This window comes from Dermacentor variabilis, chromosome 10 (genome assembly GCF_050947875.1).
Source record: "Dermacentor variabilis isolate Ectoservices chromosome 10, ASM5094787v1, whole genome shotgun sequence".
Lineage (NCBI taxonomy): Eukaryota > Metazoa > Arthropoda > Arachnida > Ixodida > Ixodidae > Dermacentor > Dermacentor variabilis.
The window spans coordinates 84,087,761-84,106,091 of NC_134577.1; the positions used below are offsets into that span (position 1 = coordinate 84,087,761).

General features: G+C 47.1%; 1 protein-coding gene across 2 annotated transcripts in view; it reads left to right on the forward strand.

Annotated features, from left to right (window-relative positions):
- The window catches only part of LOC142560752 (multiple PDZ domain protein-like), a 311,252-nt gene that overhangs the window by 15,382 nt on the left and 277,539 nt on the right, over positions 1-18,331 (forward strand). The gene's annotated exons all lie outside the window — the stretch shown is intronic.

An 18,331-nucleotide genomic window follows, 5' to 3' on the forward strand; every position in this document is an offset into this window, starting at 1 on the left:
GCTTCGCAGTGCAATGGTGGGCTTGAAGCCCCGACAGTGCTTCCAAGCGTTTTTGAAATCGTACACGGCAGAATTTCCGTGCTTCGTGCCGTCAAAAAAAGGGGAGAAGTTCGGATTCTGCACCACGTATACCTGTGATGTGAACATCTCACATGGCGGAAAATCTGACATCAAGGTCCACATCGCTTTAAAAAATCATCAGGGATAGCGTATTTACTCTCATAATCATTGCACCCCTGAATTTTGTTGTCAAAATTCAAAATTTTTTTCTTTCCCGTGTAATGATCACACCCCGAACTTGTCACAGCGATATGCCTTGCTAATGACGATCGCGCTTACCATCTGTCAAAGGCTATGCAAACGACTCTCGAAGACATACCAAGCAGTCTGCACGCACCAAACATTCTTAAGCAGATGCCCCATTCCTTTCATCACTTTCCGCACTTCCATGAAAAAAAAAACAAACCTACAACCAAACTTACCTTGGCTTTATTATTTGTAGGCTTCATAATGGTTTCGGTCAACAACACCAACAAAAAAGGCGCCTTTCGATTCTTCTCGTCTGCACTTGTGGGCACGCTAGAAATCGTGAGCAGCAACGATACTGGCCATGTTTACAGTGATACGTTATAAGTGTACCCTATTCATACGCCGACGCTTGTAACACAGCTAAGATATTCGCCCACCCTTAGGGGAAACGTGCCATATTAGGATAGTAGTGAAGACAAAGGCCGCAGTTTCTGCAGAATGCCCGCCATGTGTTTCTATGTTACTGACAGATAAGCATGCCCATCTCTGTTTCTGTCCCCTCAAAGTGGACATGGCTACGTTATTGTTGCAAACTTGCCGATATTAATGACCTTATTCATTACTGATATGGAAGAAACTGTTTCAATGCACGTAATGTACTCACGAGAAGAAAAAAAATCGCGTTCGGCGTGTTCGGTTTGCTCTGCCAGCTGCCATTTTTGTTTTCGTGTCCCGCACTGTTACAGCGGAAGCCACCTGTTTCTTGACCTGCTGTCATCCTGCAGCAAACGCGGGATGGAAAAAAGAATATTTGTTTTCGCAGGAAATTTAACTCGCGTAATGATTGCGCCACTGAATTTTTGTCAATTTTTTTTTTACAGAAAAGTATGATCATTATGCGAGTAAATACGGTATGTGCGAGCCGCGGACAGCCAGCCAAGCCTAGCAAGTTTTTTACGCAGCGACAACGACCTCGGTGTGATTCGTGAAGAATGACTCTTCACGGCATATTTAGTTGAATACAACATCCCGCTGAGTATCAGCAGTCATGCCCAACCGCTTTTCCGGAAGATGTTCCCAAAGTCCGAAGAAGCAAAATGCTACACCTGTGGACGAGCAAAGACGATGCCAATTGCTCGAGAAATGGCCGCCATCGTGGGAACTCCTTTGCTGGATGCCCTAAAACAGCAAGTATTTTCGATCACTGTGGATGGCAGTAACCATAGGGATATGCAGCTTTATCCTATTGTTGCGACTTATGTCGTTAATGAAACGAGTAGAGTCGAAAGCTGCATTCTTTGCCTCAGGACAATCCAAGGTTCTGGACGAAGTCTCAGAATTTGCCTGCTGGAAAGCTGTTGGCTATGTGGTCGGACAATGCCAATGTCGTGAGCAGCAAGGAAAACAGTGTTTCTACTGTATTGAGAGAGGCTCAACCAGGTTTGATAGGGGTTGGTTGCCCGTGCCATCTCATCAACTTGGCTGCCCAAAAAGGAGCTTCGTGTCTTCCTGTGAAGATTGATGAGGATTTGGTTGACATTTTTTTTTTATCTGGAGTGAACCTCGAAACGGAAGGTTCGACCTAAAGAGTTCCAAAAATGCATGATGCTGAGGTCAGAAAGATGTTGAAGCATTTGCGAACACGTTGGCTGTCGTTCGGAAAGTGTTTGAAGAGGCTGCTCGACCAGTGGAAACCACTACTCATCTTTTTTTATTGTAAACAAATCAGTGCAACAAGCAGACCTTGTGTTTGGAGTCATACCAAATTCCGAAGACTTGTAACCCCCAAGAACTCTGCACGGACCCCAAAGTCTGCTACACATCTTCACAAGACTGCTGCAGGCTTCGGGGAAGAAAGCACCGACGGTGATTAGCTCTCGCTAAAGAGGAAAGGAGCTCATTCCGGACCTCAAGCAAAAAAACTGAAACTTCATACGAAGGATTCTGGGGAAGCCAGCCACAATGACCCATGAAGAGCGCCTGTTTTATTTTTTGTCATTGTAGCTAAACAGGGCATGCTGTCTTTTTCTCCAAAATGTTATACCACTTTTTTGAGAAGGCAAACTGCTTTCTTTTGGCACAGGCTCCTCAGATTCGTGTACTGAGGGGCCTCTTGAACCGCCTTTTCGAGGATTTCCTGACTAGATTTGTGTGCCCAGGTGTTGTCAAGGCATGTCATTCATTGCTGGAAGTTGACTATGGTTGAGACACTGAGCTGCATTGAGAGAGAGCAGTTCTTCTCTGCTGTACGTCTGTACTTAATGGCAGCATGCAATTACATTCGCCACAAATTCCCTCTAGAAGAAGTCTGTCTCAAAATGGCTGAATTTGCTCAAGTACAAGCTCTGGAAACTGCTTCATTCAACAGTGTACGTCATTTTGTTATAGCGTTCCCTGCTGTCCTACCCCAGCAGAGTGGTGAATCAAAAGAAGAATCAATCGACGCACTTGAAGTCGAGTTTGCCAGCTTGAAAGCATGTCAGGTTCCAGCCGACGTAGAATGAGCCAAGGTGTGACGTGCAGTGGTCGCAATTAGGAAACGCTCGAGATGTCAACGGATCACTCGGGTTCCACAGAATTTCAGTGGTTATGCTGGGTATTCTCTCCGTTCCCCACAGCAATGCTGAATGGGAGAAAATATTCAGCACTGTGAACAAAATTCGAACGGAGTTTTGCTCATCTGTGTGTGAGAAAACACTCGAAAATCGGCTGATGGTCAAGGGGCACCAGAGTGGTAGTACTTGCTTTGAGCAAACCTACATGGAGAAGTTTCTGAAGCATACAAAGTTGGCAGCAGCAAAATCAGCAACGTCAGTAACCTTGTTGCAAAAGGTAAATCTCTTAAAAAAAGAAGTGCTGACCCCCCCCCCCCTTCCCCGCCGCAATAGGTTTACGAATTTTCAAATGTTCAGTTTGGCAGGTATGTGTAGTAAACCTTAGGGTGAACTAGATGCAGCCCAAGAAGGAAACACATGTGCTGTGGAGGTCTGTTATTTCACAGGAGTGCCCACCACTGCAAATTCGGGCTTAGTGAGCCACAGGGAGGCATAGGCCATCGTCTCGCGTAATCTATCCTGCTCAAGCTGCAAAAAGGGGGGGGGGGGCACCAAGCGCTGCACACGTTATAAAACACAGTATTGCCCGAAGTTAACAGAAACAGTTTGTCTCCTGCAACACCCAACACGGCATGGACACTTGGTGCTGGGCTGGCACAGCAATCAAAGGGACTCCCACATCAAGGGGAAAAATACAGACAGGGGCGCGACTAGCACATTGCTGTGGGAGAATGGCACCTCACAACATGCCACGAGGAAAAGTCCCCAAGGCTATGCTGCTTGCTGTCACGATAACCAGTGAGCCCCCACTCAAGAGCTCGTGCAGTCTCCTTCGGTTTAGGACTTGATGGATATTCCGGACTTCATAAATGCGCCGTCAGGGTTCTCATTGAGCTACTGCATTTTCGTGACCGATTTCTTGGACGAATAAAGGCCCCAAAGTTAGATTTTCTGGATGAAATCGCTCGTTCCGAGCCTCGCTACGCGTTCTTGGAGGCCACCAGGTTGGATTTTTCGCTGGCTTGGCTATTTTTGGCCCGCTCTATAGCCTTCCAAGATGGGAAGGCGCACGTGATTGAGGTAGAGATAAGTTAGAAAGAAAATGTGCTACTCGTGTAACTCGTTGCGAGAATAGCTGCGTGTAGCTATCTAGTACACTGTAGCACAGCAAAGGGATAAGACCCGGGAGCTGAACCGTAAGCTGAGGGATAGCCTCTGAGTTTGGTGCTTCGGAGGCGCCAAAGTTGGAAGTGGTGGCTTCTACGTGATCACCCAAAAGGAAATTTTAACTGCATGTCACGGTGACGTTCAGTAGGCAACATCCATTGTGGGCACCATCCCACTCCGCCTTAGCAGTACCAGGCATTGAAGAAGGACCAGGAGCACCGCGATGGGGATCACAGGCGATCTTTGATTGCCAATACTCTGCTTCTGCTTAACGCATTGAAACACTTTTCTTGGCCAAGTATTTCTTGAGGTAGTCTGTTTTAACATCAAATGCATTTCTTGACTTCGATAGAAAGTGGATCAGGACCCCTGCATGATTGGCATCCATGACTATGTCAGTAGCAATCACGTATTGATCTGTAGCGGTTGTGGCAATTAGTACTTTGGTTTTGATTCAGTGCAGTGTATGCGCAATGCCACAGACACAATGGAAAACATCAAGGATGGAAAACAATTCTACCATGGCCTGTGTGCTCATGTAAAACCCACCGTACATTGCGATATATGATCCGATGCCAACCAGCTCACTGCAGAAAGTAGTTGGTGTGTGTACACGGTAGTTAAAAGGACAAAGCGTGTCTACCTAGATGACACAATCATGTGCTGTGGTCACACTGTACAGGAAATCGGTGAGGTCCTTCTGCTGTGAGCACTTACCAGTCATGAGTTGATGAGACTTGGAACTTCCACGCTGGTTTTATGCAAAATAGAGTACGACATTTGCAAATTTTCCAGTAAATAGCAGCATGTTGATGATGTATGCAATTATTTATTGCTTTTTTTTAGACATTAAATTATTTATCATTCGGTTAATTTGGGCATTTCTTCTAGTCTCGTGAAATTTGAATTAAAAAGGTTTTACTGTACTGAAAGGTGGGCGGGAAAACACGGGACACAACTTGGAACGAGAACACTTAGAACTCGTCTGTGCATGCTCAAGGAAAAGCAGCACCAATCCGTCAATCAAGACGTGTGGCCACTGGCGAATATCAACTGATTAGGCATAACAATTCTTCATTGTGTGAGATGATCGAGGGCTGACTTCCACACATGCTGCCACTATTAAGATGTGCCATGTTTTCGGGCGTAAGGCACACTGTTCTTATGTCTCAACAAAAGTATACCATGTGCAAATTTCAGAGTGCACTTGCAATTGGGACAATGTAACGAAGATTTAGACGGTGTTCACTGGTCAACAAATATTTATCCACAATTAATCTCTGATTGATGTAGTGCCCTGTTCGCCCTACATGAAAGAGACTGCAACCAAAGGAATTTTATAAACTATGCCCTTATGGCATTCGGCAAACTAGTTGGTATGCTTTACATAGCATTTGTCTGGTCTTTGAAGGTTTTCTGCACCCACGTGCAAACTGGGAAACATGATACATTCGAACTAGCTTATAACAGACTCGATAGCTCCGCAAAAAGTGGTTGTTATATAGTTGCCAATCCATTATTTGAACAGCTCCCCTGCACTGCCACTGGCCCCATAGACTTTATGTAAAATGTCTTAATGTAAAGACAATTTCATGACCATTTCGAAACTGAAACTAGCAAAGCCTAGTTGATCTAGTAGTCATTGACTGTGCCCATATCACATGACAAGCCAAGCAACTAAGTTGTAAAGGCTGCATTTGCGATTGACACAATTTGCTAGGAGAGTTCTATTTCAGTCTTAACATCCACCGTTTATGGATCGCTGATTCTGTTAACAACATGGGTGGAGCGCCGCTCTGACCACTGATGAACCGTGAAAAGGAATATCATAAAAGGCATTGCTAGAAAATCGCGACCACGGGCTGTCTAGGCCGCAGGCAAGCGTATGTGCACATAGCAAAGTGTTTACAAGCTTGGGCCAAATTCTCAGACAATGCTTCTGAAGATACTTGATTTTCGCAATATGAGGCATTTTTGCTGGATCGCCAATATTTCGCATGCCTGACACTGGACACGTCGATGGGCTGCAGCAGTTCCGCACTGTGATAAGATAGTGGGCTTGGCATTGTGCCAAGAGTGCCGTTGCTCGTAGACACCGATGCATCTTGTGCAAGTCGTGCAAAATTTAAGGTATCCCTGAAAGTGCCGATCCATGATGTGAGGATGCACGACTCTCACGCGTCCCCTGATATGTTGTTTTCCCGCATAGCTCTCGTCTCCTGTAATCCGGCTTCGCTGCGTGGCCTGGTGCCCGGGACAGTTGGTGTAGCTGAAGTGCATTGCGAGAGATGGCACAAGTGTGAATCTGCTAACGCCACCTAACAGCGGGATTACTTGGGCGCGGAAAGGAGAAGGCTCTTTCTCTTTGGCTCGGGCTTGGCAAGCGGCGCAGACGTTCCGCACGTGTGCCGATCCACGCTTCTGCGAGACCGTCTCGCAAGGCCTCGTTCGAGCGCGCCACCGTTCGCGTGACTGTACATGCGAACGACCAGGCATTGGTGTCCAGCATGGGGCGAACATATTCGCTCGTTATCCAGTCGCGGTGAGTCGGACTTCCGCGATTTGTCACGCGTCCATCGGCATGTTTTGTGGATAGCAACTCGGCTAGCAGGCATTGATCTATGAAAGGTGCAATAAATGCCCTTGTCATTGCTTGCACTACTGTGTTGTCGTTCCTTTGTCCCAAGAGCACGGGTGAGAACTCCACAAAGAATACGGCACACCTTTTCTTGGCCACTTCTGAAATAAAGTAACTTATTTGCTGACCAATCCAGTATTTCAGACTCTTGATTATTTGGACCTTTTTGGTGGTTCCTGTCAAGTCTGAGCTATCCGTCGGCGACTGTATCAGTAGTTTGTTGTATATAGACTGGTCCTTCAAAATGTGTAAAAATTCAGGAGAGTCGTTCTCCTGCCACAGCCTTATTACAAAGTGCTAAAGTTCCCGCTGGCAAAAGTTAAACCATCACGCTTCGTGAAGCAACGCCTGCTGCATGCTTACGAGCAAATTGAACTGCTTTTGCGATGAATTGAATTTGTCATTATGGGTAGAATTCGTGCATGATACCCGCGAAGAACTTCTCCATGGCGTCTTAGTTCAGTATGAGCAGCGTAGTGGCCATAGAACGAACCGCTGTTTCATTACTTTCTGTTAGTGAAAAGCTTTGAATGCAGTGTCGTCATGCTTCCGCATGTTCCGCATTGTTTTCGTGTGCAGCACTAAGCTCAAGCCAGGATTTATCAATTTTGCACCTCGAGGCAGCAGTAAAGCATGTTTGCACATTGTTTCCACAGTTCGCACATTCGCAACAGCAGCAATAACAAAAATAACAACATCAGTCTATAGAATGAAATCTGGCATCATATTTGTTTCAGAACGTCGCCCAATTCGGGTCACCTGTCATTTCAAAACCGTAAATGCTGTCACCATCTTTCTTCAAGAGGTTGCAAATATTTTGCACTCAAATCAGACCTGGGTGGATTCTGGTGTGGAGTTTTCTAGGAAAGTGTGCGTAATTCTGCTATGAGAAGAATGTGTCCTAGCTGGCTCAAAGCAGAAACTAAACTCTAGCAGAAATGCTGCGGCATACTTGCTGTGTTTTTGAAAAGGTTTCGTTTTTTGGGGTCTTAGGGCTGCACATCAGTCACATCAGGCTCAGCGTGCCGAAAGCCATGAAGTTAGGTTTTCTCTGCCGCTTTGGTTGAAAATGTACGAAGTTCGAAAGCTTGAGTGTCATCGTGATCGGTTATCAGCAACAACGTAAACAAACTGTCGATGAAGGTCGTGAAGGTTGATAGCAACGATGGCATTGCTTACTGCTTCCAAAATCCGCGCACGGTGCTCGTTCATCTAGGAGGTCATATCTTTGTCGCGGTTGGACTGGAGCAGTGCACGCACGCCTTGCGCAAGGCCGCTCTCGTTCTTCAGAAGGCCTGTTTTGATATCCTTTTTTCACTTCATGTGCACCATATTTTTACCACGACCATATTTTTAGTGTTCTTTGTAACAGTACAGCTCTTTAAAATATGTGCATTATACAGCATAGACCGATTATAACGCAAGTTGGTGGAGTCGTGAATATCTGCACTGTACATGGTACCGCACTATAACCAGTAAAAAATTTTGCAAGAACTGCACGTTCAAAACATGTAGACAAGAAGCCGCATTGAAGCATGCAACCGGCATGTTTTCATGCATGTAAATTTACGATCATTGAGAGGTTACAGTCATCATTAATATATTCGCATGAAGCTGACAAAGTAACAGAGAAAAAAAATGATATAGAAGATAGTAAGTCGCTGACTTATTTTTGAGACCTGCTCAATTAGATATTTTGAATTTTCCTTGGCGCTGCCACCAACTCCACTGTACTAATGTAGAACGGCAACTGAAATTTCGCACATTCCATGGTGCAACATTTGATCTCTTGCACTGATCTGTGTGTGTGATGTCGGGAAATATGGCAACCGCAACATAAACTGCTGCCACTCCAGTGTTTCACAGGCCACCTATGCCCTCACATCTGTTGTCAAGGTGGTTGCCCCGCTTTCTGAGTGCTTTGTAGACACTGCAAAAGGTTTCGTTGACATGACATCGAACTGCAACTTTAGTTGCCGGCTACTGACGAGGCGGCGCCGTTAGACCTTACTGGCAAGGGCGTCTGGTGGCATGTCGTTGCGGGAAGGTCGGTCTTAATAAGCTTGTACCCATAGACAGTTAAATGGAGATAGCGCTCACTGGCTGAACTGAGGGCAGCATGCTTGAAAAGGATCATGAAAGAAAGTAAGACTTGAAGACATGGACACAATAGAAGAGAACCAGACAACACAAAAGCGAAAATACAACATTTGTGTTGCCTGGTTCTCTTCTCTTGTGTCCATGTCTGCAAGCCTTAACTACTTTCATGATGATTCTCTACCAACTAGCTCAACTTTTTGTGGTGCTTGAAGAGGAGTTAGGATTTGAGGGTGATTGGCAGCGGTGACTACTGTGAATCACTACCAAGTTTGTATGTGCGCATACTGGTGGGAATGGTGGAAGCTCGCATATGGACGTAACGCCTAAACGCTCTGTACCTCATTTGTGGAACACAGCTTAAACTGACGGCGTTGCGAAGTGATATTTGTACTTCATCCTCCACCATCGCAAAATTTCGAATAAGTGTTTTTTTCAATAAAGCACAGCATGCAGCAAAATTCTGGAAACTATTTCTCCGTGTTGCTGGAGTTGTGAAAAACTGTATTTACTTTTTGTATGCAAGCTGAATACCCAAAGAGCGACAACACATGCGCATTCTTTGTGGAGCCTGTGGTGCTTAGGAGCGGCCCGAGCAAAGGTTTCTCCCATCGCCTGGGTATGCGTGCCCGCAGAGTGCGCACCGTGTAGGCTCGTGTAAGGGCCGCACCCCCAACTTGGCAGCCCAAAATTTGGAAAAAAAATTTCCAATGGAAAAGGAATCGCATTTGCTTCCCCGATGCTGTGCACGCGCATCGGTAAATTTTCAGAGGCTGCATTCTTATGCATGCTGCTGCTAGACGGCGAGAGCCTGTGTGCACGCAAGTCACCGGCTGGGCCGGCATCGTTTTTTGCATAAAGGTTCAGTCCCGTGTAAGAGCCGCACCTCATCAAAATTGCAAAACGTAACAAATGGAAAAAAAATAATAACTAAATAAATAAAAAAATGCGGCCCTTACATGAGTCTATACGGTTCATACGATGTGCTGCAACCTTTGCTGCTATGTATTTCTTGTCCCGTTCCTTTTCTGTTCGCTCCGCATCTCCTCTGCATTCTCAAGGGCCGCTTTACTCACTCTCCCCTTAGCTGGCGCACCTCGTTGAGAAGTGCACTGGCTACCTTGCTTGTCTGTGGTATCTTCTGGCAGCTTAGAACTAGTATTTCGTCTCGTGCAGCTGCACTATAAGCAGTAATGCATATTCATGGTATTTCGTCACACATGGCTGCATTATAAGCAGTAGTGCATATTCATGGGAGTTCTATGGGAGGGGCTGTGAACAAGACTATGAAAAGACAGTGTTCTGGACAGTTTTGCTCTATATGTACTTATGTTTTAAGTGGTCTCAACTGTATATAGATGCAGTTTTAAAAGGTAGGGTAGAAAAATCATAAGTGCACTGAAATATGGTCGTTATGATTGATAGATGGTTATAGCTGGGATCGTTATAATTGGGTATGACTGTATACCTTCTCAAGCATTTCGAAATACTGGCTGTGGCAATGAGGAAAACCTGCTTCTAATAAACACGTTACTTGCATGCTGAAGCTGTTGCTCATTTTGTGTACATACGACTTGGTGAGGGCAGACTTAATGCATGACATGGCTATCTTGGTTTTTATAACTTAGGATGTTGTTAGTCGGCACTATTGCATGTTTAGTTCCTACTTTTGTCTGTGTTAGCACACCTGCCTTTCCATAACATGAATTCCTACCAACTTGATTAACTTCCTGTCATATTACTGTTTTTTGGATGGATGGATGGATGGAATTTATGAGCATCTCCCTTGTAACGGGATAATGGCCGATGCTATCAAGCTCATTGGTTTTACCTTTCTTTGGTGCTTATTATCAGCCCACAGGACACATGTTCATGTTAAATCATCAACGCTGATAAATATATACAGTCGACGACCGATAATTCGGACTCCACAGGGAGCGTAAATAAGTCTGAACTACTGAATGTCTGAAAAACGAATGTGTATCTAAAGAAAAAGATCACTTTATTTACATTTTAAGGCCCCCGTGCTAGGAACAAGTGGTCAATACGTTGCTGCACGCACTTCCACTTACGTGCAACCAAATCTGCCTGTATTTCTGCCAGTTTTGAGTTTCGCTGTACGCCGGTGCAAGGACTGCAAAGGCTCGAGTGAGATCCTCATATGGAAAGCTCCAGAGCACACGGCACACCATCATCCGAGTAGGTGGCAGTTCAGCCTCATAAGTTGCAGAGTCAAGCTCATTTGGACTGCGACGCCATCTATAATTTCACGAGAAAGACCTCTTGGAGCCAGCAGAGCACTGTCTGGAATGCAAACTGAACAAACAAGCACAGCATGGCAGAATGCTATCTGCAAGGCAAGCTCAACAAACAGAATGGCAATAGCAGGCCATATGCAGGGGTGCTGGAAAAGGATGTGATGATCGCAATGTTGATGTGACCTCACAATTCAGGCAAAGTCTCCAAGATTGGCAGTTGCAGTTAAATCTCAAAGGCATAGAGCGGCGACCAAGGTAAGGTCTCTAGAGATTACCATCTAATGTGTAAGCTCTGAGGCCATACTTGATGTCTTGTAGGGGTTGCCAGAGGAGATAATGGTGGCAGAGTTGGCGTATGCTACAGCCACGAACGGAGTCCGGATAATCGAATGTAGAGCTGGCGACTGTCTGAAATATCAGTCCTCCTTACATATTAGGTCTATGGGGCCATTGGCTGTGCCGCGAAGCTGTACAAATTACCGAGCACGTCCAGATTATCAGTGTCCTGTTTATCGGTCAGCGACTGTATCGTCATAAAACCTGTTGCATATTCCTTACCTTTATGTCACTTTATGTCACTGGGGAAGAAAGGCAAAAGAGGTTCGTGCACTTAGACTGATGTGCATGTTAAAGAGCCCCAGCTGGTCGAAATATTCCAGAGTCCTCCACTACGGCATGCCTCATAATCATTGTGGTTTGGCACATGAAACCCTAGAAGCCATCGTACCTTTTGGTTCAGTCAGATCGATATCTGTGGCTGTCTATGCACTGTGAAATGTGACTCTGCATAACTTTATGGTTGAAGCGCCTTAGCCACTTACCAGCAATTCCGTTGCCAGCTGAATTTCTGTAGTGGCTGTAAGTTCTATCACTCATACAATGCAAGCCATCCGAAATAGTCGCTATTCATTCCTGCATACTATTGTCTGCCGCATACGCCGCAGCGAATGGTAACACAGACATAAAAACTTGCTGTAATTTTGTGTTTTTAGCATAGCACGTGCCCCGAAAAGAACAAAGAAAGAAAAAAAAAAGGTGTGCAAGACAGCGAAGCCTCGCTCCAGCCTCAGTGGCCCCCAACTTTGTACCGCCCGCTTTAGATTCCTGTATTTGGGTAAACCCAAGCAGACTGGATGTTTTAATGAATAAGTGGAGGCACAAACGTGAATGGCCTGCGTGGGGCAGCCACCTGGTGGCGCAGAGCCCAACTAAACACAGCTGAAATTGCAGTAATCAAGTGCATTTTACTTTTCTGCTGGTGTAACTTTTTGGCAGAAACACGATTACGCTGCTGCCGCGAAAATTTTCACCAGCAGTGAAGTAGAATACACTTTGTTACTGCAATATTGGCTGTGTTTGCCTGGTTGAGCTCTACACTCTTAAACTGCACTGGTCGTTCTACACTCTTAAAGATTTACGCCCTTTGGGTGGTATCTTGTCTCGCAACAATAATTGTCAACTGTATTGCCCGCATTTCCTTTCTTGAATGCTGTGAGCCCAGTACTTCCAAGTCACGAACGGCTTGCGCATTGTCAGCGTGACACAGCATTCTTGCCAGGAAAGTAGAAAGCACTGAGTTTTCGAGAAAGGAAAGATGAGTATTGTTGTGGGACAAGATGAGCCCAAAAGGGTGTAAACATTTTTTTTAGAGTGTTGGATGCCTCGATGTCCTCCTCAGCAGCGCACGAGGAGGACATCAACTTACCCTAGGCCGTTCACATTTGCGCCTTGTCAGAGTTGTAGGACGATCTCTCCACTGGCATCCAGTTGTAAGGTTTGTAGTAGGGCATGAACTATGTGGTAGCTGGCCCATGCCGTCGTCCAACTCACTCACGCTAGGGACGTGGTTGTAGGGAGGAACTTGCTCTCATCAGGATCTAAGGGTACAGGATTTATTTATATATTTACATTAAAACATGAAATACATTTCAACAGTCTAGCATGACTTCCAAATGGAGCGCAAAAGAGGAAGCATACAGCACACAAGATCCAAGCAGCCTCCCAGCACCCAACAAACTGCTGCTTAAAAAGCCTCTGTCCTCCCTAGATCCCTTGGGGAGGGAAAACTGCTGTCCAACCTTCCTCCAATCGGACCGTCCACACTCGTTGGGGCGTAGTCGACCCGCTTTTGAGGGGGAGCGCTCACACACTCACATAGGCACTTTGAATTCTTAGAACCCACCGAGTTGAGCAGGTCCTCCTAGCCAGGTTGTCACGCTTGACCCCAGCCGGCGCCTAATTCCAGAGCTGACTTCTCCGGTAGCCGCCACGAGTGTCAGCAGAGTGTGTCGAATCCTGGGGCTCGGGGAAACGCACCGTAAAACACCCTTTGTTAGAGAAGCTCTCCTGCTTCAAATAAACCACGAAGGCCACGGCAAATCAACCAACAATACACGCTCCGCCAAACGTGGCCAGCCCCGCTGCCGTCGCCGACTCTCCTAAGGAGGCGCATGGTGGATCAACGCTGCCGTGGTCTCCAGTTCTCCGAAGAAAGTGCATGGTCGGTTAGCGCTGTCGTCGTCGCCGGTTCTCTGAAGGACGCCACCCCCGCGGGTCGATCGAAACAACTGCAGCGGGCTGAGATAGGTTTGCAAAGCAGTACCCCTGCAGGCCGATCGTAATAGCCTCTGCTCATCCGGTAAAACGCCCAGTCAGCTTGAGTTTACCAGAATACCGGACACGTCAAATCTCTCTAATCTCAGTTGCTCTCCTGAGGCCTCTGCTTGCCGGCGTTTCTTTTACGCATGCTAAATCATCTCCTAACACTAGATGGCACGACAAACGTAAATTCCTTCCCGCTACATGCGCGAATATCACTCGAGAAGGTCTTGTCTTGTCTTGTGTCCCAGACAGCGGCGCATACCCACTATGGGGGATTGGCCAAGAAGCAGGCGGTTTGTCTTTGGGTGCATGGCGGTCGCCTCCTTTCCTCCTCGCCTGCTTCTTTCTTTCTCGCGCGTTGTAACATCCGTGGAAATCAAAATACGTCCCTTCATCATGAACGAGAAGAAAGGGAACCGAGGGGCCCGATTTTTATTAATCATATCCTAAGAAGCCAACAAACAAAGACGTACCAAGGACAAGTGGAAATTACTTGTACTAACTGAATTTTAAAGAAATGATAAATTAATGGAAATGAAAGCGGATGCAAAAAAAAAAAAAATAGAAGACAGGCCGCAGGTGGGATATGAATCCACGTCTTCGCATTTACGCGTGCGATGCTCTCACCGACTGACTACCGCGGCGCCGTTTCGTGTACGACCAAGCTTTCGTGCTTATATGCCACGTGACTGCTCACGTGCTTTGGTGCGTGGCGCTATTTTAGAGATGGGGCGCGTACAGCGACATTTATGGGGCTGCGTTTACCCCGAGAGAATCTTCTAGCTTGTCTGTATACTCGTATCACAATTCGTGGCGGCTAGCTAGCGCTTTGAGACGCTGTGTTGTTAGACAGCAATGCCTGCCTTCGGAATCGGCCCATATCTTCTGCTAGACACTTCCAAAGTGGGTGACGACGGCCTGTAATGATATTGCATATATATATATATATATATATATATATATATATATATATATATATATATATATATATATATATATACATATATATATATAGCTACGTCGCTATACTGAGACATTAAACTAGTATAGCCGAGTACAGTATGGTAGGTTACTGCAGTATTAGCTTTGTGTATTTACTACCTGGTCTGAATCTGCCGCACAAGGTGTCGCTGCCAGCAAGAGTGCGCCCGCGAGGTGGGCTTGCTTTTTTTTTTTCCAAGAACGAACGGGCGCATTCCTTTTAGCCCGCAGAGCCGTTCGCGCGAACTGGACTCGACGCTCTTGGCAAATGCTCCGTTCGTTCTTCCCCTACCTGCCTTTCCCGTTTTCCCTAACCAGCGTGCTGGTGCGTTTCCCTTCGGGCGCCGTTTATCGACCCCTCGCGGTGGCTGCGGCTGAACGGGCTGTACGCCGGCATGCATAATTGGCGCGCCATTCGATTCTGTCACTCGCCATTTGGTACGACGTCCCTCTCCAGTTGCTGCAACGAACCGTGAAAAAAATAAAGAAAGAAAAAAGAACCTCGTTGCACGAATGCCGCCAGAGTACCCGCTACTCCCTCTTTATAGCTTTTTCCCTCCCTTTCCTCTGGTCTGTCTGCTGCATTCATTTTGCTCTCGTTTTTCCTTTGACGCCTTATTTATTTATTTATTTTTGTCGCTCAAACAGTAACCCCCGGCAAACACTGCATGTTGGTGGCGTCTGATTCGTCCTTTGCTTGACTGTCGCGATCTCGGTGCTGAAGAAGCTTGCGCAGTCCTTTGTATATATCTTCTAGAAGTATATAGTAGTTAACCGGCGCTATTGTTCGCCACCTTTTCACCCGTCAAAGTTTATTTCCTTATTTCTGGCGTTCCGCCGTCTCCCCACGTCCGGACACCTCAGTCATTCGGAATTGATTCCATTTGCTCTTTATCGTTTCCGCCTTTACTTCCGACTGGCCGAACCCTTTCCGAAACTTTCGCGCTCGATGCTACCCCCCCCCCCCCCCCCCTTTTTCTTTCTGTTTGTCGTCTGCTCCTCCACGTCGTCTGCTACTTGCGGCTCCCGCGGGCAGCCATCTTGATTACGAACGCCGTTAATTCTCTCGCTGCACCTGCGGCACCCTCGGCCGGCTTTCTGCGGCTGCGGTGGTTTCCTCGCTTTCGGTTGTTCTCGTTTATTCGCGCCCCTCTGCAGCTGCTTCCAGCGTGTGCCGCATTTCGGCGGCGTCGCGAGTGAGAGTCTCTCATTTCCGCAGTTTTTTTTCCGGCCCGCGGAACCGCCACTTTCCTCTCGCGCGTCCCGATCGCAGCGTTTGTTTCAACTCATGTATTTCTTCTTTTTTTTTTCCCAGCGGCACCCATAGCCGCTTTCTTCCGCAGTTCGTTGTACGGTAGGTCTGTTTCGGAGGTGCGTTTGGTCGAGCTATATAGTTTGTACAAAGATGCGTGGTTCGGAACAGGCGAGAAGAAAGGAGGTCAACGGAGAAGGAGCAGGCACGAACCTGGCGCTGATTGCCAACTGACCTTTTCGTCGGGAATGGCGGGAAATAAATTGTTTAGCGTAGAACGTCACGCCACCACGCGAGTGAGAGCGATCAATATCGACGAGATTCAGGCACAGAGATCAACTAAATTGAGAAATCTTGTTTTCTTTCTTCTGTTTCTTTTTTCTCTTTTTTTTTCAGCGAAAGTTCTTTTGCGCACCGTTCCGGCGTTTGCAGACCTTAACTGCTGGGTGCGGCTGCCGCTGTCCTGGAGGATACCTCATGCGCAGAGCAGCGCCGTTAATAACGAATCGGCCCGCATCACGTGTTTCCCGTAACCGTAACCAAACGTCAAGATTGAGCTGGTACATTTCAAACGAGTAATGAGACCAATGGTATATTGTTCGTAGTCGTCCAGGGATACTCATACTTTTCGACGTGCGATTAGTTAGCTAATAGTTACGTCTGTAAATGTGCAATACGCGGTAACGTGAGTCGGTAGCGCGGTAGCGGGAAGGGGGGTCTCTGCGTCCTGCCGTATTGCCCAGTAGGCATGCTATCGCTATGCTGCAAAACACGTTGCATGAAGGGAACAATTTGTGGCACTTAAGTAACCGCTTCACTAAAAGTTTGTTTCACATAGATTCCAACATGGACATTGGATCTGCATAATTTATTTGTTCAATTCAGTTTATTCAAAAATAAACTTCATATTCAACTTAAACCGTGAGCGTAACTTAAACTGTTCTTTTATTTATTTATTTTGTAATGGGTGCACTGAACAGTTCCGAGGGTAACGTCTCTTCGTAACCGAGGAGGCAGGTGACGCAGAGCAGGAACAGCTGGTTGCCCGAACGGCTCACTTTCGTGCCAAGCACTGGCGATCCGGCTGGCCCACTGGTTGCACAGCAGGCACGGAAGAGACGATCTGGCTGGCCTTGTTCTTGTGCTCTTCTTCTTCATTACAATTACCCCCCGGTGCAAAAGCGGAGCAATCCTGGTGACTTGCGACGTGGAGACGAGCGTGTCATAGAATTGTTTCATCCGGTGAACGTGAACAACATCCCGTCCACGGCGACGCTTGTCGGATGTCGATGTAAGCGGCTCTATGACATAGTTGACCGGAGAGGTGCGTTCGACGATGCGGTATGGTCCATCATACTGCGAGAGAAGTTTTGTCGAAAGTCCAGGCGTGATAGAAGGCACGGACAACAAGACAAGGGTGCCGGGAGCGAAGTTCGGATTCGTAGCGTCGCCATCACGATTGGCTCTGTCGTTGTTGGTCAGCGGAGGTGAACTTTCGGGCTAATTGACGGCATTCCTCGGTGTATCGAGCGACGGCTGAAAGGGGAGCACATTCTGACGCGTCTGGCGTATAAGGCAAAACCGTATCGATGGTATGGGAAGGATCGCGACCGTGGAGAAGAGAGTATGGAGAAAATCCTGTGGTACTTTGTGTAGCCGTATTATATGCGTACGTGACAAATGGGAGGATGATGTCCCAGTTTGTATGCTCCGATGAAACGTACATGGCGAGCATATCACCAAGGGTGCGATTGAAACGCTCTGTAAGTTCGTTAGTTTGAGGATGGTTCGCCGTGGTGGTCCGGTGAACTATGCGGCATTGAGCAAGCAGAGCTTCAACCACCTGCGACAGAAACACACGGCCTCTATCACTCAGCAGCTCCCGAGGTAGGCCATGACGATGAATGAAACGATGGAGCAGAACGGATGCAACGTCACTGGCGGTCGCTGCAGGTAGAGCAGCGGTTTCGGCATAGCGTGTAATGTGATCAGCTGCGACAATAATCCATCGTTTTCCAGCGGGTGTTAGTGGTAGCGGCCCGTACGGGTCAATTCCCACACGGTCGAAGGCACGAGCATGGCACGGAAGCGGCTATAATAAACCGTGGGCCGGATGAGGCGGAGATTTGCGGCGCTGGCATTGCGGGCACAAGCGGACAAACTTTTCGACAAAAGTAAACATTCCTCGCCAGTAGTAACGTTGCCGCAGGCGCTCATACGCCTTCAAAACACCTGCGTGTTCACATTGTGGGTCAGTATGGAAAGACGCGCACATGTCGGAACGCAAAGTCTTAGGGATAACCAGGAGCCACTTGCGACCATCGGGCTGGTAGTTGCGTCGATACAAGAGGTTATCCCGGACAGCAAAATGGACAGCCTGGCGACGCAGGGAGCGGGAGATGGGAGATGCAGGCGAGCCAGAAAGGAGATCCAAAAGAGAGGCCACCCAAGGATCCTTGCGCTGTTCTGATGCGAAGGTGTCGATGTCGACCGAGGATGCCGCCTTCTTAATGGTGGAGAGGGAGACCGTGTC